Below are 26,412 nucleotides of genomic sequence, written 5' to 3' on the forward strand. Positions count from 1 at the left end.
CCAATCCTCTTACTGGCTTTTTTGGGATAATGCATTCACCTTCCCATTCCTTATTCTCGAGTGGTAGTGATCACAAAATTGAAGTGCGTAAAGGAGACCAGTGGGCATGCCACTGGTTCAATACTGGGCTGTCTTCAGGAGTTCCAGGTTCTTGTGATTAGTAAGAATTTGGAACAAGAATTTAGTGCCTTCCAGGAGATGCTGCTACTCCTCGAAAGTCACTCTAATGGCCTACAGGGGTCATGTTCACGAAGCCAGGGCAGACTGAGTATAACCGCAGAGTGGTGGTGGTGGTGGGGGGGGGGCAAAATTAACCCAAACTTGAGAGCTTCCTGTCCCTATAGAGAAACAACTCCTAGGAGAATGGTCTGGTGAGCTACTGGGCCCAAGGATAGGACTGACAATCAATGGTTTCTCCTAGTTCTGGAGAGTTTTTGCACAGGGTAGGAATCCCTTGGGCCTTAGCAAAGTCCCAGCCCACAAAATTATCCAAGGCCCCCAGTCAACTAGAGCTTCCAGGTGGATCTGAGGCCTCATAGAAAACCAGATCGGCAGTGGCAATCAGAGGTGTGTCGGATGCTGGTTTGCTTTTGCTGCTGTCCTAACACTGGCATGTGGGAGCCAAGAATTTATAAAGGAGGGAGCAGACTGGTCCAGCGCAGGTTCCTTTATCGAGGCTGTGGCCTGATGGCTTCCTTGCCCAAAGACCAACCCAGCCTTTGTCAGCCATAATGCTGTGAAGTGTCTAGGTCCCGGGCAATATAAGCATAGCAATGCTTAGCGTCTATGGTTTTCTGCTTCTGGTACATGCCAGCTGACCTGGTCATACTGTCTGGGTTCCAGGTCCTGAAGTGAACTGCGCAGGTAAAGAGTCACAGTTCAGGGTGTTGGCAGTTTTTGGGGTGCTGAGCAATGCTCATGACACTGCTCAGTCAGGGGGATGTCAAGTCGAATGAACAAATCAATTAGGTCATCCAGACTGGATGGAGGTTCAGCCTGCACCAGTTCCTCTTTAGTGTCTTCATTCTAGCTGGATAAGGTGACACTGTGCTGCCTTGTTCCATTCAGTGTCCACAGACAGAAGGCAGCACTTGGCTGCGTATTTGGCCAGAGGTTGACACCCCTGTCATAGCGCCTGAAGTGTGGTCTAGACAATTCAGGCGCAGTGAGGGTCAGCAAGGATCACAGACATTGCTCGAATAGACTCCTCCAACTGGCCTAGGAGGGGGCTGGACTGTTCCAAGAGGGGAGATGCCCAAGCCAAGGCTTCCCCAGACAGTAAATTAACAACAAGCCCAACCCAGGCCTGGTCAGTAGGGAACAAGTTGGGACATAACAAGAACAGGAGCTGGCACTGGTTCAGGAAACCTCTGACTGTTTTATTTTGGGCTGGGAAAGCAGCGCTCCAGCCCACAACACCATTAGAGATAATTCATTCTTTTATAGTCCTTGCCACAAGTTGTATCCTATACAGATAAAATATAGCTTGCTGATATAAGAAAATAACTACAAGCCATGTGCAAAATAACATAGGTATCAATCTCAGCAGGAGGACAGTGTTATGGATACATTCTTAAATCTTTGAAACGATTCATTGCTGCATGTCAGTAGTTAATGATAGATCATACGCACCTGACAGATTTTGTATAGTAACTTGCTGGCCAGCTCAAGCTGAGGCCCTGGGCATAAGTGAAGTTAGGACCAAGTACATGTTCACTTCTTCCATACTAGCCTGCTCTTGATCATACTTATCGGCTGTATCATAGCACTGTCTTCTGCAGTTTGAAAAACAACTTTCAAGTGCATAGACATTTTGATATTCCCAGAGAACCATTCTTGCATCAAAATAAGAATACACCCTTTAGACTCTTTGGATGAAATTCTTGTCCAATTGAAGTCAAGAGCAAATCTCCTCTTGATTTAATGGGGCCAGGATTTCACCCTTGGAGACGAGAGTAATGATAACACTGTGTTCAGGGCTAGGGTGAACATCTTCTGTTATTGATTCATGGGAGCTCACCAAAATTCCTTTCAGGCTATGATGAATATTTACTCATACAATTCATCTGTTGTGATTATACGTTGCGATGATTCTTAATTGATGAATCCCCAGATAGCTTTCAATGGATTATCCATCTGTAGCCAAAATGTTATTTTGGTCATCTTTAAAGGCTTGCCAGTTGCCTTTGGCCTAAATACTACTACTTCAGTATTTGTAGTGCTCCTTATAGCAAATATGGGGATGGCTGCAGATACTGCTAGGCAGTCTCATTGATTTATCTAAGGCAAAACTAGCCAGACATTAAGTGTGACCACTGTAGCATATAAGAAACAAACAGATTCAGTGCCTTCAGTCAACAGTATTAGAAAGGTAAGTGAGTAGCTGGACAGGACCATTTCTCAGAAAGACAAGGGGGTGAGGTAATATCTTTTATATTATGTCACCCACCATGTCTCTCTCATATCCTGGGACCAACACGGCTACAATACTACAAAAGACCCTGTATGTAATACCCCACTTGGGGACTCATTAATCCCAGAGTTTGAGGCAAATGCCCCTTTTGCCCAGTATTAATTCAGCCCATTAATATAGATGCTCCTCTGACTAGACAGGCTGCTTTGATTACATTGTCCATGCTGCAATGTCCCTGGCAGAGCCACTATGTTGCACCAGAGATTTCAGCATCAGCAAAGCAACTCATTTAAATTTCTGCATTAACAATTAACTCAGTTTTTAAAGCAACCAGAGACCAATTGCTGAGATCACATCCACTGCTTAATCTTAATGTCTGGAATATCTGAAAATGGAATTTGACGGTAAACCCTCAATGGAACAATAAATCAATGTGTTTTTTTGAACAGCAATTATATTCAAGGTCATGGTGAACTCTTATGTTGCCCCATAGAGTCAACTAGACAGAGGAAAGGTACAGGGCCAAGAACAGAGCCTTTTGGAATAGCAGAAAACATACCTGCAAATCATTATAATTTTTCAGTTTTTAAGGAAAGGAGTGGTAAGAGGAAAGACAACAAATCCCTGCCTTTGCCAGAGGAAGTAAGTCACAACTAACAGCCATATCTGTTTAATATAAACTGGTCATTTATCTTGTCAAAGCCAAAAGAAATATCTAATTGCCACATCCATGATGTTGAGTATGGGTCAGACTATATCCAAAGCATAATTTGTTACACTAGTTAAAGGGATTCTAGCAAAGTGTACTGTTCTCATAAGGGATTAATATTTGTGGGGGAGAGGAGGAGAAATATCAAACAAGAAAAAGAAAAGGTTTATAGTTCATGGTAAAATCTGACGCAGAAAAGCCTTGTCCGGAATGTTATAAATAAACAAGGGATCACTAATATGTCCAAGACTGGAAAGCCAATCAACTGGCAAAAAAGAATGTAACAACAACGCGACATAAATGCTGACTGTGGAAATGAAAGGAAAGAAAAATTGGGCAACCGAAAAAGGTCAAGTCCTTTAAAAAAAAAAAAAAAAAAAGAGTCAAGATATGGGGACCACATCCTGACCTTTGCCAGCACTCATCTCAGTGTGCAGAAAAGTGAGCTTTAAGACACCTTTCTGGTTCTGTGGTCCCTAGAGATGTTTTGAGCCAGTTCAACCCACAGCTTAAGTTACTGCAGCCTGAGGGCTGTCCCACATTCCATTGGCAGCTGGGGATCACAGCAACACTCCAATCTTACCCCAACATCACCCTTACACCAGGGGTTGAGAGGGAGGGGGTTATAGAGTCAGCTGTGCCAACTGTATGGCATGTCCAGAGATACCTGGGGAATCCCCAGGTAGCTGGAATCACTGGGTTTCCAGCTAGAATGGGGACTAAAGATCTGGAACCACTATTTAAAAATGGGATTGAATGAGGCAGCAGACTTTATTTTTAAATTAATGTGGAGGATTAGCAGCTCCTGAATAGGATTGAAACCACAAAAGTAAAAGCCAGATCCCTGGCTCTGCTTAGGTCCCTTCATGTCACTAAACCTATCCTAAATGTGCAGCAAAGGATTTTCTGGCATGGAGGAAAACTCAGCTGATATAAAGCTAGTGTAGGCTGGATTTCAAACATTCCCAAAGGTTTGGGGCTGTTTAAATTTGAGTTTTTGGTTCAACCAGTTCTAGAGAAAGTTCCTAATCCAGTTGGGGAGTCCAATTTGAAACCTTCCCCTGCAAAAGTTCAGATTCAGAAATCCACCTTGGATCAATTTCTACCAGGAAGTGACAGAGGTATGTGGAACTGGGGAAGTATTCAATCTGGATTCAGTTCAAGATCTGACTGAAGGTTTGGATCCTTTCTGATTTTATCCAAGGCAGTTTGATTATAAACCAATGGACTGGGAGGTTTTTCCACCAATATCAGTATCCTGAATTCCAATCCTTTTTCACTGAAGAGCTCTGGTTTTTGTGCAGTGTTTTCTGATTTACCAGCTTTTTGTTCTTTATTGAGATCTCTTTGTGGCTGAGAGATGACGATAAGTTTGATTTTTGCAATTCCCTTTTCCCCCCTTTGATTTCTTTGGGACTTGGAGGCACTCAATGATTTGCAGGATTGAATCTTCTTTCTATTTGCCCTTGGAAATTATATACGAAGGGGAAAATCATGCCCCTAGATCCCGGTGCTTCCTCTTGCACAAAGTGGAGACTCAGCCTCCTCCACAAAAGTAGCCTCCTCCCACTTTCCCTGGAGTCTGTGAAGACCTCTCGAAAATCTTGAAATTGGAAATTGTCCAAAATCTATGCAAGGAGGGAAGCAGGAATTGAGCAGGATGGAATAGGAGGGAAGAGGTGACACCGGGGTCTGGGGAAGGGATGCATATTTTCTCAACCACAGCTGCCTGGAGGTCACCTGGAGAAGGTAATAACAACCTGTAAAGCATATTTCACCTCAGGTGCTCCAGGTTCTTCACCCTGCTAATAAATGAAACCTTCCCACACCTACGTGAGGTAGAGAAGGATTGTTAGATCCTTTTTTCAGATATGGAAACTGAAGTTAAAGGAGGGATTTAACTTACTAGCCCATGGTTTTGCAGGAAATCAGCAGCAAAGCCAGGAATAGAACCCAGGAGGTCGAATCCTGGCCCCAGTCACTTCAACAGAGCCAGGATTTAACCCAACAGTTCTGCTGCTCAGGACCCTGTTTAATTAATTAAGTAACTTAATAAACTAACTCTTTCTCTCTCTCCTCCCCCATCCACCCCCTTTAATATATTTCCACACTTCCTTTCCAGGAAATAAACCTCAAACTTAAATCTCATGATTTGATGATGTATAATAAGGGTAATTATCAAAGTGATTTCCAATGAATGCCTTTAAAGGATTGCATCTAAATCATCACTGATTGTTGTTATATATATATATATATATATATATATATATATATATATATATATATAATTTAACAGGTTTTCTATTTAATAAGTCAAATAGTTTCCATTGTCCATAGGCTTGTTCACTCTGTGGTTGTCTGGTGCCTGGTACCTGAACGGTTTGTCAGATAAGAGAGATCCAGGCTGAATCTGTAAATATTGACTTTGTTGTTTCAATGTGTTTTCTTGGCAAAGGTTTTCCATGCATCGTACTCCTTTCCTGTAAGACAGGTGTTTCATTATAATCATGAATTGCAGCATGGGTAAATTCTGAAACATCAAAGCCATCAACATTCGACTTATTGGTATGAATTTCTCTGTTCCTAAAGCTAAAATAAGACCAAGGAAAAAAATGTTCTGTAGACTTAATGCAACAGTTGAATAAACAATGTATTGAATGAACATCATCTTTTGTCCTATTTGCGAATTGTCTGCAAGCAATTTGCAGTTTGTTATTTTAAAATATTTGTCAAATTATTTCTTTAACTAATTCTTGGTCTGAAGATTGTTTGCTAGTGGTTTGTTATGTGTAGTGAAAATCTGAAATTCCAGCTGTATTGATGAGTTTTGACTGTTCACATGCCTCACATTGTTTATTTCTGCTTCCTGACTGGATTACGTTTCCCATGCACATGCCTCTGTTTACAAGGTCAACATTCATTTTCTGTCAATATTCTGTAGTATTTGCTTAAATTTCACTGTTTCTATAAATATATCTGCCAGGAGACTTGTTCACTAGAATAGTCATAGAAAATGGTTATAAAAGTGGAGCACATATCAGTGAAGCACAACGTACACTCTCCTATCAAATAGGAAATGAATTGCAACCACTTTCCTCACCACTGAAATTAGGAGCTGTTTAGATACCATGTTGATATGTGCCTCTGATATACCATAGACAGACAGACAAACAGATTGATGGATTAGACCACGTAACAACACTTCAGAATAGGAAGTGAATATGAATATTATATCTAATTGCAATTACAAAGGAAAGAATGTAAGTTACTTGAACTGGAATGTGTCCAGGCATCAAGATGGAGGGTTCAAGACCCAATCTGATGCGAAGTGCTATGGGAGCTTTGAATGCCTTGCATGTTGCACAAGGATCTGAATGTTTGTTAGCTGAAATGAGAGATTGCAAATGGTTTCACACTGACAATTACAGTACAATAGGGTGCACTGTCTAGGAAATGAGAGCTGTACTAGGGTGGTTACATTTTAATCGTTTTGAAAGATATCCCTCAGCCAAGGGGTATTTCCTATGTTAAAGAGAAAATTATCTCTTGGATATAGACCTTTTTAAGTGTGACCCCCAAACTGAGGATTATTTCTGACATATTTAGTATGGCACAAATGATCACAGTGCATCACCTGCTCCTCATGAATTACTGCAGTGTTCGCCTCTTATTGTACACATGGAACTCCAGCTGATGCCTATGGGAGGTTAGCCACTGCTGTCCTTGTTTGCACTCTGTGTAATGTCTCAGTCAGTGAGAGAAATGAGACCTACCAATAGACACACTGAGACTTACATTTGTTAAATTGCTTCAACATAAGTTGTTAAATATATATTCAAAATACAATATATCAGAAAAACCTTTACCTATAACTTTAATATAGTGCATATGCTATGCAGATATGCAGAGGATTTACAAAATTGTGGACAAAAGATTTCACAAGCACTTTCTCAGAGTCAAAATTGGCTCTTTTTCAACTGTTCTTGAAAGGTCAGTTTTTGGATGGAAGTTGATTTTAATAATGATTGCTCTAGCTGTAATAACCACAACAATGTTATGGGAAGGAAACAATTGCCATGGATTTCATGCTGGTATGGATAATTCTGTGATCAGATGGAATGTATTTTATATTTTCCAGGTGGGACATTTGACTTGGTTTTGGTCATATGGCAGCCATTCATGGGTTTTAAGACAATAGGTGATATAAGCTTTCTATGATTATAAATCTGCTGTTTTCATTTATTTTTGTAGTCTATGATGGATATTGCTGTAATTTACACTGGAAAATAATTGTACTCAGGAGCCAATGGCCATGTAGGCAGAAACCAAAAATATTTATAGAGCATTTTAACCAAAATAGAATTTTAAACGATTTCTCAAGATGCTCAAACTACCACGGTGAAAGTTTGTTAGATCTTTCACTAGGGAAAGTGGTTCATGTGCTAAACTACATGATTATTGATGATTTCACAAATGAGTTAGTGCATCAAATATTATAGTACATGTTGCTATATATTGTTAAATAGCTTCTTTGTTCCATTCTGGACTTTAATCGAGCCACACCCATTTATACTAGATAAGAATCTGTCCTCTGATATCCAGAAGGGAATTTTTCTCCTTCTATCTATCTACTCTTCTTTTTCTAGCCTTTGACCCTTTATATGGGTCATCTCTTTGAGCCCATCTTCTCCATTCCAGTCTGTCTTGAAGCAGTTCCTTGGAAACTCCACAGTTAATCAGACCCTTTTGTATGACCTACAAACCATCCACCTAGTTATGAGTCTTCCAACCCTTCTCTTACCCTTGACTTATATGTTTAGCTCTCCCTTTCCTACACATCCTTCCAATCTTCTTTTCATATGAACAAACCATCTCAGCTTGGGCTGCCTCAACTTCTTTTTAATTGGTACCATCTTCATTTCATGTGTTCTGAATATGGCCCATCCTTGTAACTCCAGTCACCCACCTTAATATTTTCTTTTCCACTGTATTCAGGATCTGCTCCTATTGCTTCCTCGATGCTCAACAGTTGAGCCATACCAAAGCACAGGCCTGATTAGATCTTGTAGATCTTTTCAGTTTGAGAGGCAGTCTACTATCACAAATCACTCCATTCACTTCTCTCCATTTAGTTCATGCCTTCCTGTTCTGGTTATAAATTCATCATTGAGTTCACCTAGGTGCTTGAACTTCTGACCCTACCTTCTGTTTATTAACTACCTGGATTTTTCAATCAGCCAATCAGGCTATTTGTTCTTGTTATAAAGCAGTGATTCCCAAACTTTAACACCCTGTGAACCCCTTTCACTAAATTGTGAAGTCTTGTGAACCCCATTCCTAAAAATGAATATTTCCAGGGATTTATGTTTAAATTTCCTCAGTGTGATGGATGCGCTTGCTTTGCTCTGCATAGCTCTTGGAAGTCCGGAACCACTAGAGAAAGATTAAAGTCTGAGGTCTGGTTTGGCATCAAGTCTGTTTCTATATTTGGTTTTCAGATGTGCCTATGAGGAAAACGCTTTCTCGCATAAGTATGTTGTTGAAAATGGTAACAAAACTGCAGCAGCTTTTTCTGCCAGAAGAGGGTCCTCATTTCTTAAACTCAGCCAAAAGTTGATCAATGACAGATTTCTGAAACTCCTTTTCAGTTCATAATCACAGGAGATCTCAATCAATTTCTCTTTCTCCTCAGTGTTCAATATCTGGGGTTTGGGCTGCTGGCTCCCCCGCTGATGGGGGCAGGGCTTGGGCTGCCAGGCCCAACTGCCCTGCCCCGTTCTCCTTGGGGCTCGGGCTGTCTGTCCTGCAACCGGGTCCCGCCTGCTGCCTCCAACGCCCAGGGTCCTCTGCCACCATTAGTGAAATTTTTCTGGCAAACCCCCTGTAACGTTCCGTGAACCGCCAGGGGTTCACGAACCCCAGTTTGAGAATCACTGTTATAAAGGGTGTAGAAAAGTTAGAGGAAACCTGAAAAGTTAACTTGTTCTGGCAACAAAACTACTGTGCCAAATTCTGCTTAGTTATACCAGAGTAAATCCAGAGCATGTCCCCTTCAGTAAGAGATACTCTGGATTCACAGTGTACTGTTAATAAGAAAATAATTTGTTTCCCAAAGTGCATGGTTTAAAAATTGGCATTCATACCAGATAAGGGTATTATCATAAATAGTTCCATAAAATGGAACAAACAGAGTTTTAAAAAATCATATGTAATTTACATGGATTTTAGTATAGATTCTTTGCCTTTATTTGGGATGGCTGCAGAGATTTACAGTTGCTGCATGTCAATACAGCTGCGTTTCTTTGCTTGGAAGCTCTGTGTGAGGCAAAAGCTGAGTTTATGACTTCTTAATGAAAATGAAGGGGTGGATCTGCAAAAGATAAAGGGCCATGACAGTGAACTCTGTGAACAGGGGACAGGAAGCCGCAACCATGAGAGTTCCTAAAGAACTTTTGAGAGCCAGAAGCACCCAGAACTTGATAAATTTCAACAAGTGAAGTAAGATGCAGTACTTATGCCCCTGTCAGGGAGCCAGCTGCAGAAGGGGTAATCTTTTAGCAACACACTGGACACAGCTGATCCTAATAGGGGCTGCCTGATTGACTGCACTTCCTGATTTGTGGAGGGGCAGAGCTAACTAGTATTTGTTTCAGTAACAGCCAGCACTTGCTGGCTGCTCAATGCATTCTCTGCCCACCCATGCTCCACCCCCACATATTCTTGTGTCTACTTCAGCCCCTCCCCTTCTCCATTCTTGACATCCCTGGCTCTACTTCCTGACCAAGTCTCCGGTTCATCCATTGACTCTGGCATTTGGCTTCTTATCCCTGGTTCTGACTGTCGGCTCTGCACTCAATGATGTCTGCAGGTGTCCCGTGGCTCTGATCCTTGATTACAGCTCAGCTCTGCTTTAACCTCCAGGCCTGACTACTCCCATGGCTTTGACCATTAGGCTTGACTGCCCACATCATAGCTGTGTTCTTAACAGGCCCTGATTCAACACTGTACTTAATCATGTGCCTAGTTTTAGCCACATAAGAAGCCCCATTGACTTCATTGGGATTGCTCATATACTTAAAGTAAAGCATATTCTTAAGAATTTGTAAAATCGGGGCATATGTTGAGTAGCAACTATTAACATGTAGCTCTTTTGTGGCAAGCAGTATTATAGCATATGTGTAGCAAATTTGAAGTAGATCCCGTACATGGAAACAGGATTTTATAATCTCTTACTAATTTGTTGTTTTGATTTTTCCATATATTTTTACAATTGTTAGGGAACAAAGTTAAAATTTGACATTGAAAGCCCGGTGGGGTGATAGTGGGCAATGTAGGATTACAGAAGGGCAAGGAACTAGTCAGATCTCTTTACTGTTCAGTTCCAGACTTTTTAAGCATGTGTTTTTTTAAAAGGTGTTGCGTTTTTATAAAGAACGTCATTTTGAGGGGTGTTAGCTGGACTCTATATGAACACTTTTAACATTTATACTTTTTTAACAAAGTTTTGTTTGGAAATTTATCTGCTTTTCTAACGAGTGCTTAAAAGTTTAAATAGGTGCATATAAGGTACATAGTGATGGCGGTGGGGTGGAGGTGCAGGCATGGTCTGACAGAGCTTATGACTACGTACAGCCCTATGGAAGTAACTGGACACAGTTCTTCAGATGGTGCTGTACCATGGTACTGTACAATAGTATAATTTCTTTTGCATCTTTTGCATCAGATGTTACTGGCCATCAATATTATAAATGAGAAGTAAATATATTTAAGAACAGTGGTCTGTAATGAGTCATCTCTGAACCTGATGAGTACTCTTTGAGCCTGCTTACCTGAGGGCTTGACCTCAATCAACCAAGGCTCAGCTAATCCATAGGTGAAGGTCTAACTAGGTGACTGCAAGGCCGGGGTATAGGCTTCAAATGAGAGCAGCCATGCCAGTTTCTGACATGGCCCCAGTAATAATTTCTGAGGCACATCCCTATTAACTTCATGCCATTCTATGAAACAGGCATTCACTGACACTCTATCATGTAAAAACCTCTCTTTAACCCACAATAAGATATTGGGCCAGATCCTCAGCCGGTTTAAATCCACATAGCTCCATTGATATTGCCATAGCTCTATTGATCTCAGTGGAGCTATTGCCAGACCACACCAGCTGAGAAGCTGGCTCATTGTCTTTTACCTCCTAGTTACTGATTTGCCTGACAAGTCTGTTAGGAAAGAAACTACAATTTAATTTGTTTCCAAAATTTCATGCAGATTTTTCCCCCTTTTTGTTTCATGTAGCTTTGCACATCCTTAATTTGCTTTCACGAAAGATGGCTCTTTTCCACAAAAGATAGGTAAACCATAATTGTTCATAATTTTAAGGCACAGTCCCATTTTTTTTCAAAAACGGACCCATTTCTTTAAAAAAAATACAGATGTCGATTTTCTTTTGTAGCACTGTTCTCTCTTTTTTTTAGTTCATCATGTAATGGGGAGAAGCTTGAAGCCCAAGTCGTTTTGCACTTTATTAAGAACATTTCACACACATCTGCTTTAAACACCTTACCTAAATATTTCTGAAAATCCAAGAGAATCACATCATCTGGGCACCTTTGTTACTGTTTGAAAGAATTTTGCTAACTGGTTTGAAAGCATGTTCCTTTTTCTTTTCAGAAGTTACATTAATAAGTGGTCTGGCTTAAATTTACAAAATTCAAAATTTATCCCTACTGACTAATAGTTTCCAATATTAGGTTACATTGTTTTAGAACCTCAGAAAGCAGCTGATCTTACATATCATGTAAACTATGATGCTCCTACATGACAATACAACCATAAGGATCATCACTTTTCATTATGTACAGCATCAACACCACTCTATCTCCACAGTTTTGGGAGCTGATTAGAATATAGAGATTAGTATATTTCTTTCTGGCATGGTTGAGTTTCTTGGTTATCTTGTTTACTACATTCCTCTGCCATTCTCAGTATTCCATTTTTATTAAATGACATGCTAAATAGTTGATTGTATGCTGCTGGTCAGAAGAATATTCTGATTTATATTTGACACATTAGGCCTGCACAAGCACATTGTCACAGGGTGAGATGGCCCCTTCAAGTGAGCTGAGCAAAGTCTCACCTGTGATTAGCTAGCTGCTTCCTAAGGTGGTGAGGTACAAGCCCACCAAGTAGCTCCATTGATGGGAGTCTTGCAGGAGACCCTGGGTTGGAAAAAGGACCTAAACGTTGAAGGACTTGGCTGAGGATTTGGGCTGTGTAGGCAGCAACAGAAAGGCTCTGAGGCAGAGGTTTTAAAATGAGCCAGGGGACATGATTGACGCTGAACTGTGATAGTGTTTGTGATAAATGAAGTGGGGGTAGCTCCCTTTTATGTATAGCCAGCCAGCCAATTAGCTATAAAATCCCTGTTAGTAGCTGTTCTCTACTTGCTTTACCTGTAAAGGGTTAAAAGTCTGACTGCATGCACAGGTAAAGGGAAGTGAGTGGGCACCTGGCCAAAAGAGCCAATGGGAAGGCTAGAACTTTTAAAATTGAAACAAGACTCCCCTTTTGTCTGTCTGTCTGTTGTTCTCCTGGAGAGGAAACAGAGCAGCAATGATGTAAAAAGGTTTGAGCCAGGTATGAAAAATCATCAAATCAGACCTAGAAACTACTCCATTAAAAATCCCAGATATGTAAGTAGATCAGGAAATGTCTAAGAAGATGCAATTAGGTTTATTTCTTTTATTTCTTTGTCTTGTGGACTCCTCTGTGCTAGCCTGAGGTGCTTTTGTTTTGCTTGTAACCTTTAAACTGGACCTCAAGAAAATTATTCTGATGCTTAATCCTTATAAGTGGTTCTTTTTAAAATCTAGCAATAGTCTGAGTTTTTAGATATATTTTCTTTCTTTTTGTTTTTAACAAAATTTACTTTTTTTAAGAACAAGGTTGGATTTTTGTCTCCTAAAAGGTTTGTGCACATGTTGTTTAATTAGCTGGTGGCAACAGCTGATTTTGTTTTCTTTCTCAGCTCTTTCCCAGAGGTGGGATGAAGGGGCTTGAGGGTACTCCACAGGAAGGAATTCTCAAATGCTTCTTCCTGGGTTCTCAAAGGAGGGTTTTTTGCACTTGGGTGGCGGCAGTATCTACCCATCCAAGGTCAGAGAAAAGTTGTAACCTTGGGAGTTTAATACCAGCCTGGAGTGGCTAGTATTAATTTTTAGAATTCTTGCAGGCCCCACCTTCTGCACTCCAAGTGCCAGAGTGGCGAATCAGCCTTGACAGTATTTGAGCAATAAATAAAAAGGAGGAAAAATACTGAGGCTGGTGAAAGCTACATTAAAGCACTGGGAGGGGAGTTGGCCTGGCTTCCATGAGAGTGGGGAACCTGAGGTAGAGGCAGGGACCGATGTCAGGATTGGGGTGATCCCTGTTACACATCCCCATTCAGTGCCACCAATATGTCCCATTCAGCACACTCATCAGTGTTTGCAATATGATCCTAGTTCCTCACTGACACTAAACTGTGGTCACTGCAAGACACTTCAGCTGGTTCTTGGTTGGAGAACTACTTAATTAGGACACAGGTATCCCTTGCTTGGCTCACTTTGCCACCACTTTTGATTGGCATCATATGCATGAGGAGGGGAGAGGTACATGGGGAGAGTATAATGGATCTCAGGACTTGTCTATGCTGGAAAGGGTTTGCCTCCTAGTGGAACCACAGCTTATATCTGCAAAATTTTATACTGGAATAGCTTATACCAGTTCCCTGAACAAAACAAACTATCCCAGCAAAATGACTTTTTTGGCCAGCCTAACTGCATCTCTACTAGGACTTTTGTCAACACAGCTATGTGAACTATGCCAGCAAAAATGTTAAGTGCAGACTAGGCCTCAGAAATACACACAATACCTCAATAAAGTGTGTGCCTTTTATTTCCTGAGCAAGTCCTACCAAAATACTGCATGCTTTTTGTATGGGCTCAAGACATAGTCATGTATCCTGAAAAATTGCCCAAAGGAAGGACTTTAAAAACAGCAGGAGGACAGGTTCTGTTGGTGTGCAATGAAAGTAGGGAGAAAAAAAAATCAACCAAATGTTTCAGAATTCCAAGACAGTATTTATTTTCCACTATGATTTGCTCTGAGTTCTTCACTGTTTCCATAGGTTTGTGTATTCATGACAGAACTCTGGTCTGGTTTAATATCAGCCAGAAAGAAAACTGAGCATTAATATTGATGATAGTGAAGTCGTTGCTCATGCCAGTACTGACAGTCACTGTATCATTTACAATCTCTAAAAGTAAATTGCTTGCTATAAAAACATTACAATATCCTATTAGAGCTTGCATAGGCTGCTGAGAAGTAGTAAATCTTTTAGAAATTTGATCTTTGGGTTCCATTAACTTAATATAAAATCAAAGAAAATTTTAGATATGTAACAGGCATGAGTAGTTTCATACGTTTCAGACAGTACAGTACAGTTTCACTGATTAAAAATACCTGGGTCTCTTCCAAACTTGTCGTCATATTGGCTATATGGCTGTTACAAGCAGCCTCCCACAAACAGACAGATCTGAGAGTTCAAAGCTTATTTAGATTGAGTTCACTTATAAAAGGGAAAAAAATGCCATTTTTGTTTGGAATAGTGGCTTGTAACTTTTCCAGTGCTATTTTTCATTAATATCACCTGATTCTGATATGTATGCTATACAGCAGACTCTAAATAGGAAATCTGGTACCTTTTGGCCTATTATTCCCATAGCATCTGGCTAACAGGTACCATACAGTTTTTGTAGTGTGACACACCAAATGAAAAAGTCTGATCTTTTTAAAACCACAATAAATTCCCCAAATGGGTTCGTGTGAAATGTTTAAAAGCAGAAGACGGAGGTTTTGGGTTACCTTGCCTTTAATTTGAAAGGGGAAATAAATGGAGCCAGGTGGACTACTTATAATATGTGGCTGTGCCAGTTTTTTGAATCTGTGAACGTCACACTTGGATACAGCTGGAAATTGGAATAGTTGTTATAGAGACTTGATCATCCCATAACACACAGAAGATGGACCATTTGCAAGGACTCTTTGAAAGCAGGATACTTAAATCTATATTGGGGCAGATGTACTAGAGTGGCAACATGCTAGATGTCATATGAAAGGAATGAAACTTCTTAATTTCACTGTGATATACAAGAGCACAATTTCTCAGGTCGCTGCATCCTGGCCTCTACCCACTGTCTGCTAAAAGTTGCTGGGTTGAGAAGCTCGTAGGACTACAGCCTCAGCTAAGGCACTTACCACAGGAGCCTGGATTGGAGGATTGCCCAGCCCCACTGATCGGTCCAACCATGCTATTTAAGGCAGAAGGAGGCACATGAAGTTGTCTGAGTAATAAGGTGATTTCCTCCTGTGGCTGTACTGGACTCTTCTCCTGATTGGCTCCTGCCTCGTGCTTAATCCTTGTGTCCCATTCCTGCCCTTCCGCCTTGCTTCTAAATGTCAGTTACTAGTCCTGCCTCTGACCCTCAACTTTGATTCCTGGCTGACTCGGGTGTGATCCCTGGCTCAGGTAACTGGCAGTTGACTCTAGTGCTGACCCTTGGCTTTGTTCCCCAACCTGGCTGCCTGCTTTGCCCACTAGACCTGACTACTAGGCAAGACTGCTTACCATCTTGGTCCATAACAAAAGTATTTTTAAAAATGTGGGTTTCTTTCCTAATACTGTCAGCCTCAGCATTTCTCTCTTTGGTGGTATGAGGCTTGTAGGGAGCCAGTCCTACTGTGAAGGCTTCTAATTCTTCATTCTGGTTTATTTTTACACTATTTGCAAGGTGGGCCTCAGGGTAGGCCCAAGTAGGTCTCTTGAGCAAACAACAAACTCACAACACAAAGAAATCCATTTCCTCCCCCCACCCCCAGAGTGTTGTCTTATGCTGTCTTATGGTTGCCAGCACTTTCTCAATCAGAAGGAATCTTAAAAAGAAAAGGAGGACTTGTGGCACCTTAGAGACTAACACATTTATTTGAGCATAAGCTTTCGTGAGCTACAGCTCACTTCATGCATCTGATGAAGTGAGCTGTAACTCACGAAAGCTTATGCTCAAATAAATTTGTTAGTCTCTAAGATGCCACAAGTACTCCTTTTCTTTTTGCGAATACAGACTAACACGGCTGCTACTCTGACAGAAGTAATCTTGATTGTTTCCCCTATAGGAAGGAGAACAGCCTTCTATGTAGTAGAAGCCTTTTCTCCCTGCTGCTGCTTGTTTCTGTTTTAAAAGGTCACTGGTTGTCCATAATTGGATTTCAAGTGTTTCTAATTAACCTGAGGTAACCTCTTTTTAGTCCCTAGGGTAAAGGGTATTCACCATTCTTGGACTGATATGCCCATCTTCCTCCATTCTCCTATAACTGTCTGGTCTGACTTTGAGACACAGCCCATTTCCAGAAGTCAGCTGGCCATCAGCCAGAGGTGGGTATCATGAAGGACCAACCTAAAACAAAGAGGTTGGTAAAGTCTTTCTTCAGATTTCAAATGCAAGAGACAATTCAGGAGAGGAAATATCGTAGTAACCCCTCACAATTAACCCCCCAGACTCGTACACAGTCTTAGTCATTAAAAAAGAAAAAAAGCAATATTTTAGGATCTTCTGTGTAATCCAAGTAAGAGAACATATAAACAACTGATGCCTATTCTTTGGGAAAAATTCAGCAAGGTCAGTACAAGGTATTAAGCATCATGTAAGTCCTATTTAAGCCCTATCTTGAGGTTTTATGTGGTGCATGGGCCTTTGTGCTCTCCCTTAGATCCTAAGTGAATTTCACCCTTGGTGAGATGTATTTGCTGTTCTTAGATTTAGCCCATGTTATTTGTGCTGCATTCTCCTCCTGCCAAACATTTTGCCATTATGATAGCCAAATCAGTTCAGATCATTATGAAACTTCAGACTTTTAAAGGTATTGAGGCATTGAAATCGGTGTTTTAGGTTCCCAAATGTGGGCCTAAGTGACTGTATTACAATGCTGTAATTAAACAAAAGGACAAAAAAGAAAGTTTGGGGATGGAACAATAAGGTTCCCATTCATCCTCTAGTGTCTATATATATATATATATATATATATATATATATATATATATAATTTTAAAGGTTGGGGGTTGATCAAAACAAGAAGCTGGAGAAGCAGGGCTGCCTTAAAAAACACCCCCACCCCGCTGCAAAAAACAACCCCCCAAACACCTTCAAAATGTGTGTGAGAGAGCTGCAAATTACCCCTTGTAGATTATTTAGGATCAGATTCTGACACTGTTACACTGAATAGCAATTTACTCTTCAAGACCTGATATTGACCTCAGTGAGCTGTCCTGTGGAATAACATACTACTGTACTCAGCATGAGTAAGGGTTTCAGAAGAAAAAAATAATAAATTTAAAAAAAACCCACAAGAAATAGATTTGATCTTCTTATCATGAGCAGTAAAATAATATTTTGGCTATTTTTTTTTCATACTGAATTGGTGAAAATGCTGCAATAAGGATCATTTTTGACCTCACTTAGAAAATGCCAGTTTCATAACAGCTGTATATGTTTGTTCCATTTTGGGTATTAATGCTTTTTACTGGCTTAAATATCAGTACTAGTTATAAACTAATAGACAAATGTCTAACAGATGTACAAGTGCACATTAGAATGAATACAAAATTCACAGAGAAAAATTCTCCCACCCTCAGAATTGATCTGCAAAGTGAATATGAGACATAGTACACTTGTGCTTCTTTAGCAGTTAACTCGTTTGTACTGTGGGAGATTCCTTGATTCCAGTGTGCTCTTTTTCTCTTTCATGTTTTATGTAGCTATTTGGTTCTTTTATTATTGTCTCACCAGAATTTTTTTAGCTCCGGGTTTTGTAGATAACTTCCTTGAAGAGCTCTCATAATTTCTTGAGTTTCCTCTTCATACAGTACCATACTATACTGATTACTTAATGAAATTAAACTCTAATCAAGAAAGGGAGGAAGAATGGTCTTTAATTAACCAGGTTCTCAGGAGATGTAGGTTCAATACCTGCTTCTGCTATACTCTTCCTTTGTGACCTGGGGCTAGTCTCTGTAATCTGAAGGAGCAATTGCAACCCATGTAGGCAAGATCTCTAAAAATGCCATAAAGGGGGTGGCAGCATGGACTAGCTTTGTGGTACATACCTACCTGGGACTCTGATTATGTATTTGGGTGGCTAGCCTATCCTGCTGCTGTAGATTCACTGCTATTTTTTTACCACTCTAGCTCAAGTATGCCTATGCATGCTGCAGTCACACCACCAATGGCAGCACAGACACCCCCTGCCACTCACGGTCCTATCTGCTACATGGGGATAATAATACTTCTTTTCTCCCACCCTTTGTCTGCTTTGTAAGCTCTTCAGAGCAGGGATTCTCTCTCACTATAAGAAAAGGAGTACTTGTGGCACCTTAGAGACTAACAAATTTATTAGAGCATAAGCTTTCGTGAGCTACAGCTCACTTCATCGGATGCATTTCGGATGCTGTAGCTCACAAAAGCTTATGCTCTAATAAATTTGTTAGTCTCTAAGGTGCCACAAGTACTCCTTTTCTTTTTGCGAATACAGACTAACACGGCTGCTACTCTGAAATCTCTCACTATAAGTATATATAGTGCTAGGCACAATAGGGACCCAATCTCAGCTGGAGATAGCAATATTTACAAATAGTAAATAATAGGAATAATTAAGTAGTGAAAAGAACAGTAGTGAAATCTGTATTTACATAGTGAAACAGCTCATTTATTAAACAAAGATGTTTCTATAACTATATAAGGTTGGGAAAATATTTCATTCAATTGCCCCAACTCTCATGTTAGGTTGCCATGTTAATATTATTAATATATGATATTAAAAAACCAAGAATACTATCTTCATGCCTTTTTACAGAGATTTCTCATTAATTTCTTTGTGCCCTTATTTTTCCAGGGATTTCTCTGATGCTGTAGTTGTATTTAGCACATATAAACTACTTATGATTAAAGCAGTGAGGTCCCCAACTGGTGCCCAGATCAAAACAAACAGTTCTCTGGAACACCGCAAAAGGGAACTAGCATCTCTGCGGTCTACCAGAGGCTTCACCCATCAAGCTCCTGATTGGAGCAGACATCCAGCTCCACCAACTGGCCCAGATGCACTACTTAAGCTGGAAGGAGGCACAAGAAGTTGTCTGAGCAGATTCCTTATTCACTGCTGTACTGGACGCTGACTCTGGCTTGACCCTTGGCACTGTTCCCTGATTTCTGACTGACTCCACTCCTGACCGTCACTATGATGCCTGATACTGATTTCAGCTCAATCTTTGGCATGGCTCCTGATCCTGACTCTAGCCCTGACCCTGGGTGTGATCCTGGCTCTGGCTCTAGCTTTGGTTCCTGGCTTCTGACCCTACCTCTAACCATTAGGCCTGACTGATCACATCCTGGTCCCTAGAGAGGCTTAGTTCGATTTGGATAAACACTGAAATGGTCAGACCTTATTCTTACCTGAATTCTCTACCACTCTGACAAGCACCATCCCCAGGCCCTAATATCCTACACGGGTCCTCTCACCAATCCCTTCCCTACAGACCTTTTCCTCCCTCTCACCTGAATCCCTGTGGGTTTTCGCCCCCACTACAGTTGCAGTGCACAGTTACAGCAAAAATCCCCAGCGGCTGGAGATGGGACACTAAAGGGGGAGGGCTCTGAGTCACTACAGAGAATTCTTTCTCAGGTATCTGCCTGGTGGGTCTTGCCCACATGCTCAGGGTTTAACTGATGGTCATATTTGGGGTCAGGAAGGAATTTTTTCCCCTGGGTCAGATTGGCAGAGACCCTGGGGGAAGGTGTCTTCCTATTCAGCATTGGGCATGGGACACTTGCAGATTTAAACTAGTGTAAATGGTGGATTCTCTGTAACTTGAAGTCTTTAAATCAGGATTTGAGGACTTCAGTAACTCAGCCAGAGGTTAGGGGTCTATTTCAGAAGCAGGTGGGTGAGGTTCTATGGCTTGTGATGCCCAGGAGGTCAGGCTAGATGATCATGATGGTCCCTTCTGACCTTAAAGCCTGAGTCTATGAGCTTCTCTATTGTGACAATAGTATGATTGGAAATCTCCTGCTGTTTGGGCCAGCTTCTGCTGGGGAAAGTTAGAAGGTGGATGGGTAGAAGGGAAATGTCTATCAAAACTTTTTTAAACCACTGCACTCATTTAGGTTTTAGTTTGACTTTGGGATGGTCAATAGGTGATTGATTGTTTACCCACCAGATTCCCCCTCCTTTAATTATAGCAAAGTTTAAAAGGACTCTTTGCTGCTTTTACAGATCCAGACTAACATGGCTACCCCTCTGATACTTGAAAGTTTAAAAGGTGTTCTTATGTACAGTATGTCAGTGAAATAATTCTTGTAGCATTCAGCAATAATGGGATTCTGGGGCAGGCGGGATGGGGAGGAAGAAAATGGCTCTAGATCATGAATATTAGGCCATGTTTGCAGTAGGTTAATTGAGAAATAAATTTGCACCCATTCAGGTACCTTAAGTGGGAGCCCGTGACTCGGAGTACAAAGCCTGTACCCAGCAGGAAGGGGTTAAAGAATGGTTTTGGGCTCAGGCAACTCACCTCACTGCACCTATGAGGCCTCCCAGGCTTGAAGGAAGATCCTTAAAAGGGAGGGAGCCGGTTTTGGGAGATGGACAGACTGCTCCCTGTTGATGTCCAAAAAGGAGTATGGAGGACAAAGTTGCCTGAGTCTTCCTGTGAACACTACACAAAAGTTTTGAGGCCTCTGAGCTGGGCTGCAGCTTATTAGGTATCTCCTGAAAGGAGGGAGGCCAGAAACATGTCTGGACTATTTTTGTATTTTGCCTTTCCTTGTTACCTTTCCTCTGAGGTGGACTGGGGAAGAAGGCCTACGGGGGGCTGCAGTAGGAGGCAGTCCAGGGAAGAAGCTGGAGGTCTGAAGTTCTAGACCTTCAATATCTGCTACAGGGGCCTTGAGCTACAACCCAGGGTTGAGGGAAGGACTGGGTTCCCTTACAGTCATCAGAAAAAAGAATGATGAAGACTGCGGAGATAAGTTGTAAGGACTAGCTGGGCTACAGACCTGGTAAGACATTGCCAGACTGTTGTTGGACTGGACACTTGCCCTGAAGAGATGGGTCCGAGCATGATCTGTCTGGATGGGGCTAAATTGCCAGACAGAGGGGACCACCACCACCAGACCCAAGTGAGTGGCTGGCAAGGTGACAAAAAGAGCAAATGCCAATGCTGTGTCTGCCACAAGGGGACATGCTGCTGGTGAGTCACTTTGCAAGCTGCTGTGCAGACATACCCAGGTGTAATTCCCAGAATGGGTCAACGTACATTTGCTAGCTCTGCTCGAGCAGCATGGCCGTGGTGGCACAGGCTCAGGGTATCCACCTAAATACAATCCTGCCTGACCCTCTAGGTATATACTTGCTCAGCTAGCCTAAGCTGTTGTGGCCATGCTGCTATTTGGTGTTAGCTCTAGGAGAACTAGCACCTGTTTGTCTACCATGCTGGGAATTACACCTCCCACCTGCTGTGTAGGCACATCCTTTGTCACAAAGCCCTACTGCTCAGCTGGCTTCTGACCTTTTTATCAGTTCATTTTAATTGACATAGTGATTAAGCCACTGGAAGATGCCAGAATCTTAGCTACATCATAGCTCTCATTGGCTTAGTGGCACCAGTGGTAGCTCCAATGGGAATTTCCCTCCAGTGTTCCCTGTTATGGACACAGCCTATGGCTTTAGACCACATTTTCTCCTTTGTCAAAAGAAACAGTTAATGTGATGGTAAATCTGCCTTCTACATTCTTAAAGTGTAAAGTTATATCACATCTGTATTATTTTTTTAAATCATCTATTGGATTTGTTTGTTCAAGTTAATCAAAATGGTGTGTTATTGTTATGCAGTGATGCCAAAACATTTCACCAGAGACTTCATCAATATGTTTGGTGCCTTGCCCAGTTTCATGTGGTTTTACTTTTCCCCCCTCTTGTGGAAGAAGGCACATAGTGATCTTAGGATTTTAATACAACCAAAGATCAGGCCTTAGAAAGATTCCCTTAACCAATGGAAAAAGAGATAATAAAGACTGCTGAGGACAACTGGGGTTGGGCTTTTGTCTGTATGGCTACTGATGAACTCTCATTTTCAAAAGATCCTGACTCATGTTGGTGGGTATTTACTCTCCAACTGAAGTCAAAGGGACCACTTGTATGGGGAAGGCAATCACAATGAGCCCTTTCAGTTTCTAATCTCCAGAGCATTATCATTTGTTTGTGGCGGCACCCAGAATATGCTAAGTAGCTTCCTCCATTCAAGAGGAGTGGATGGTCTCTTGTCCAAGGGGTTCACAATTTACAGACCAGAACAGTCAAGTAACTGCAAGGGAAATAAATAAAGACGTTTTATATAACTCTGCTACAGTCTCTGCAGGCAGTAAGGCACAAACAGATGCATCTCTGATTTCTTCTATAAATACAAAAGGGGAGAGTAGTTTTTTGTTCTGTTTTTTTTTTTTCAAAGGGCACGTGAACTGTCTGGCCAAATCCCATCAACTTCTGGAAAGATCTAGGTCAGACAAGTATTTATTGCCAAAAAATCTACATGCAACAATAGTCTATCACTAGCAAACTGTAATTGTGCACTAACTTATGTCTGGTGCAAAAATTAATTGCAGTGGGATTGCAAAGGAGAAGGGATTAGGTTGGTCAAGAATCTGTCCCACAAAAGATAAATATATTTACCCATTTAAAATTATGGGTTGAATTCTGATCTACTAACCTTGTGTCCTGCCTTTGTGACTTGGCTGTGTAAGTGCCAGTTGAGTGAAGGGGTATGTAACATGTTCGGTGAGAGGGAGGGTGGCCTAGTGGTTGAGAGGCCTAGGAGTTAGGACACCTGGGTTTCAAGTCCCTGCTCCACCACACATATCCTGTGTGACCTTGAGAAAGTCAGCTAGCCTCTGTTCCTCAGTTCCCCAACTGCAAAATGGGCTGTCTTGAACTGTCTGGCAGTCTGGATACCAAAGCCAAGAACTCAGAAGATGTTGGCTCTATTCCACCTTAGTGTTGGAAACAGCAGATTATGATGATGATAAACTTATGTGGTATTTTGAGCTTTGGAGTAGTAAAATATGTCCTTAGTTACAGCCTGAGTCACCTTCCCCCGTCATTGACATTAGTGGCAAAACTCACTGACTTCAGCGGTGCAGGATCATGCCCTTAAGCACTATTTAAGGCCTGAACCTACTCCCACTGCATTAAATGGAAGCAGCTACCCAGAGCCACTCACTCATGAGGTTGTGTTTGAGGTATTTTAGGAAAAGCACTTGGAACAATTATCAGCTAGAGTTACCATATAGACAGCAATATGAAGTGAGTAACAGACTAGATAGGGTGGAAGCACAAGAGGTGTTTAAGATAATTTTATTGAATAAGAACTGTCCGTATGAATGAAAAATTGAACGTCTTCCAAAGCAGATCTAATTCGAAGAATTGACATTGCAATCCATGAAGGCCTTTTTCCAGCGTACCTTACATTTCCTCGCTAAGCCTGAGAGATGTACAGTGGAGTCATATATCTTTTCTTGTCCCCTGCCTCAGCCAAGCTTCTGCATATGCAAATTAAGTTAGTCTGAATTGTTTGCAGAGCCAGAGGCCTGAACATCTCAACTCCAAACAGAGAGTAATGTGACTCTCCTTAGTAGCTGGACACTAAATTGATTCCTTCTTCTCACCTCTTATTCTCCAATGTATAACAGGAACCTGCTCACCAAAGTGGAAATAACTATAATAAAGCTCAGTGTATTTAGAAATGGATGAACTTTGTAGAGTTCAGTGTTTTGTGAACCCCTCTAATTGTTTTCGGAAGTTTGAAAAACTAGTTCAATATTGCTAACTCTTCCCTCTCTACAATTGACATGCTTGTTTTGTCCCCCCTTCCTTCCCCTCAAGGTAAACAATGAAATTAGAAAAAAATGAGCTTGTTTGTTTCCTTTGGAAATCTGTACTACATATTACTTGGTTTAGAAAAGACCCCTGCCCACCTATTGAAATCTAGACTTATGTGCCCTGTCAGATCTATTTTAAAATCGGAAGTCCCCTCTGAGCTCTATAGAGAGTTCTCTTGAAAAAGCAATGGTAGGATATACAGCTGGCTGAAAAATTTCCAATGGAACAGTTTGCCACTGGAGAATGTTGTTCTGTGGGAAAGTGTAAATACTTTCAAGACTTCTGATAGAAACCAGGAAGGCAGGGGTGAGGGGGGGTTGCTCAGGACCCCAGGTAGTCTTGCTCCATGCCCAAATTGTATGGAAAAATTCTGTTTCAGTTCTTCTGAAATGGAATTCTTCCAATATGTGTATTCAGGGGAAAAATTTACATTTCTAACTCTTTGTTCCAATTCAGAATGGGGGAAAAAATAGGAAATACAAAATTTCCCATGAAATGGAAATTCAGTTCCTACACAGCTCTTGCAGGATATGACATACTATATTTATTTCGTTTTGCCTTAGGGTTTTTCTTTCTGCCTCTCTGCTCCTTTTGTGCAGCCTCTTGATTTTGCTTTCACTTCCTCTTTTTCTCCATTGATTGTTTTCTTGATCCCTGCCTTGCAATCTTTTTTTAAAAATTGTCTTTTTAAGTCAAACATGAGCCCAATAACATCTAAGTTGAACTTACAAACCCACATAGTTTGAGTAGATTTGAAATTTGGCTCAACAGGTTTGCTCATACCTACTTATTAAGATCTATACCAGTGGTTCTTAACTCTGGTCCACAGTTTGTTCAGGGAAAATCCCTGGAGCGCCGGGCCAGTTTGTTTACGTGCCGCGTCAGCAGGTTCAGCCGATCGCGGCTCCCACTGGCCGCAGTTCGCCGCTCCAGGCCAATGGGGGCTGAGGGAAGGGCAGCCCCAGCATGTCCCTTGGCCCGTGCTGCTTTCTGCAGCCCCCATTGGCCTGGAGCGGCGAACTGCGGCCAGTGGGAGCCGCGATCGGCTGAACCTGCGGACGCGGCAGGTAAACAAACCGGCCTGGCCCTCCAGGGGCTTTTCCTGAACAAGTGGTGGACCAGAGTTGAGAACCACTGCTCTATACTGAGGCTAATGTTAAAACTTCCTCTTTCTCTATGCTACATATTCTCACTTTTTTATTATCTTTACTTAGTGTTATATGCAAAATCTTTGACTCATGGAAAAACAATGTCATGGATTGCCTGGCCTCCTTCATTCACTGTAATGAGGGAGGGTTATCTGACACACAAGTCCACAAACTGTGAACTGGCTTGTATATTTGATACTATTACATTAAATTACAAGAGTTCCCTTCATACACACTTTTTCCCTTCAGCACAGCAAAAGTCTTAACTACTGTTATTAGTTTCCCTAACAGTTGCACGGGTTGATTAATATTGCTGTTTGTAACCTACTGTGACTTATCTGTGAAAAGCCCTGTTGTTAGTGGAATACAATAAAAAGAAATAGGCTTCTCAGAAGGAAAGGGAGTAAAGGGAAAAAAAACAAGATTTTTTTTACACAAAGTTTTATAATACAGCCATTAAATTATCCTTAGAGGTGTGTTTTAAAAAGTCTTTGAGAAAAAGTCTGAAGTATTTATTCTACATTTATTCAGGCCTTACTATGGCACTGAAGCAAATGGAATTTGCTTGATTGAGAACTAAGGGTAACATTGTCAAAAGTGTCTAAGTGATTTAGGAGCCTAAATACCATTTTCAAAGGTGACTTAGGCCCAGATACTCAAAGGTATTTCTGGGCCTAAGCCCCCTTTAAAACTGAGATTTGTGGTAGTTTTTTTCAAAAGTGCCTGTAAAAACTGTGGGACAGATTCTTTCCACTGGTCCAAGGCATGGGGAGTCCTCAGCTGGCATAGAGATGATGTAGCCAGCTACCCTGTCACCCCTCCTTCCCCCAAAAGTGCCCAGTCAGGGTATATCAGGTAGTCTAAAGTATGCAAGAGCCAGCACAGGACTGGCTGCATTGTCCAGTCACCACGCTGACTGACATACCTTACTGTCTCTAACTGATCCTGACTGTGACCAAAGACTGTGATCCTGTGCATCTGAATCTGTTCTAATTTACACTGGTAAGAGCATAATGAGACCCTCAGTACGGAGCCTCAGAATTGACTCTTGGCTGCTTTGTGCCTTGAGATCCAAGCACTGAGGAACAAAGGGACTTTCTCTGGACAAGGAAAAAAGCCAATACACA

General features: G+C 41.4%; 1 long non-coding RNA gene across 1 annotated transcript; it reads left to right on the top strand.

Moving 5' to 3' along the window:
- The first annotated feature begins 12,622 nt into the window (after window positions 1-12,622).
- On the top strand, window positions 12,623-22,289 carry LOC119844753. The gene is made up of 3 exons (XR_005289386.2): window positions 12,623-12,752; window positions 16,461-16,587; window positions 20,686-22,289. It is a non-coding gene; the product is annotated as an uncharacterized LOC119844753 (long non-coding RNA).
- Window positions 22,290-26,412: the final 4,123 nt, after the last annotated feature.

This window comes from Dermochelys coriacea, chromosome 1 (genome assembly GCF_009764565.3).
Source record: "Dermochelys coriacea isolate rDerCor1 chromosome 1, rDerCor1.pri.v4, whole genome shotgun sequence".
Taxonomy (NCBI): Eukaryota; Metazoa; Chordata; order Testudines; family Dermochelyidae; genus Dermochelys; species Dermochelys coriacea.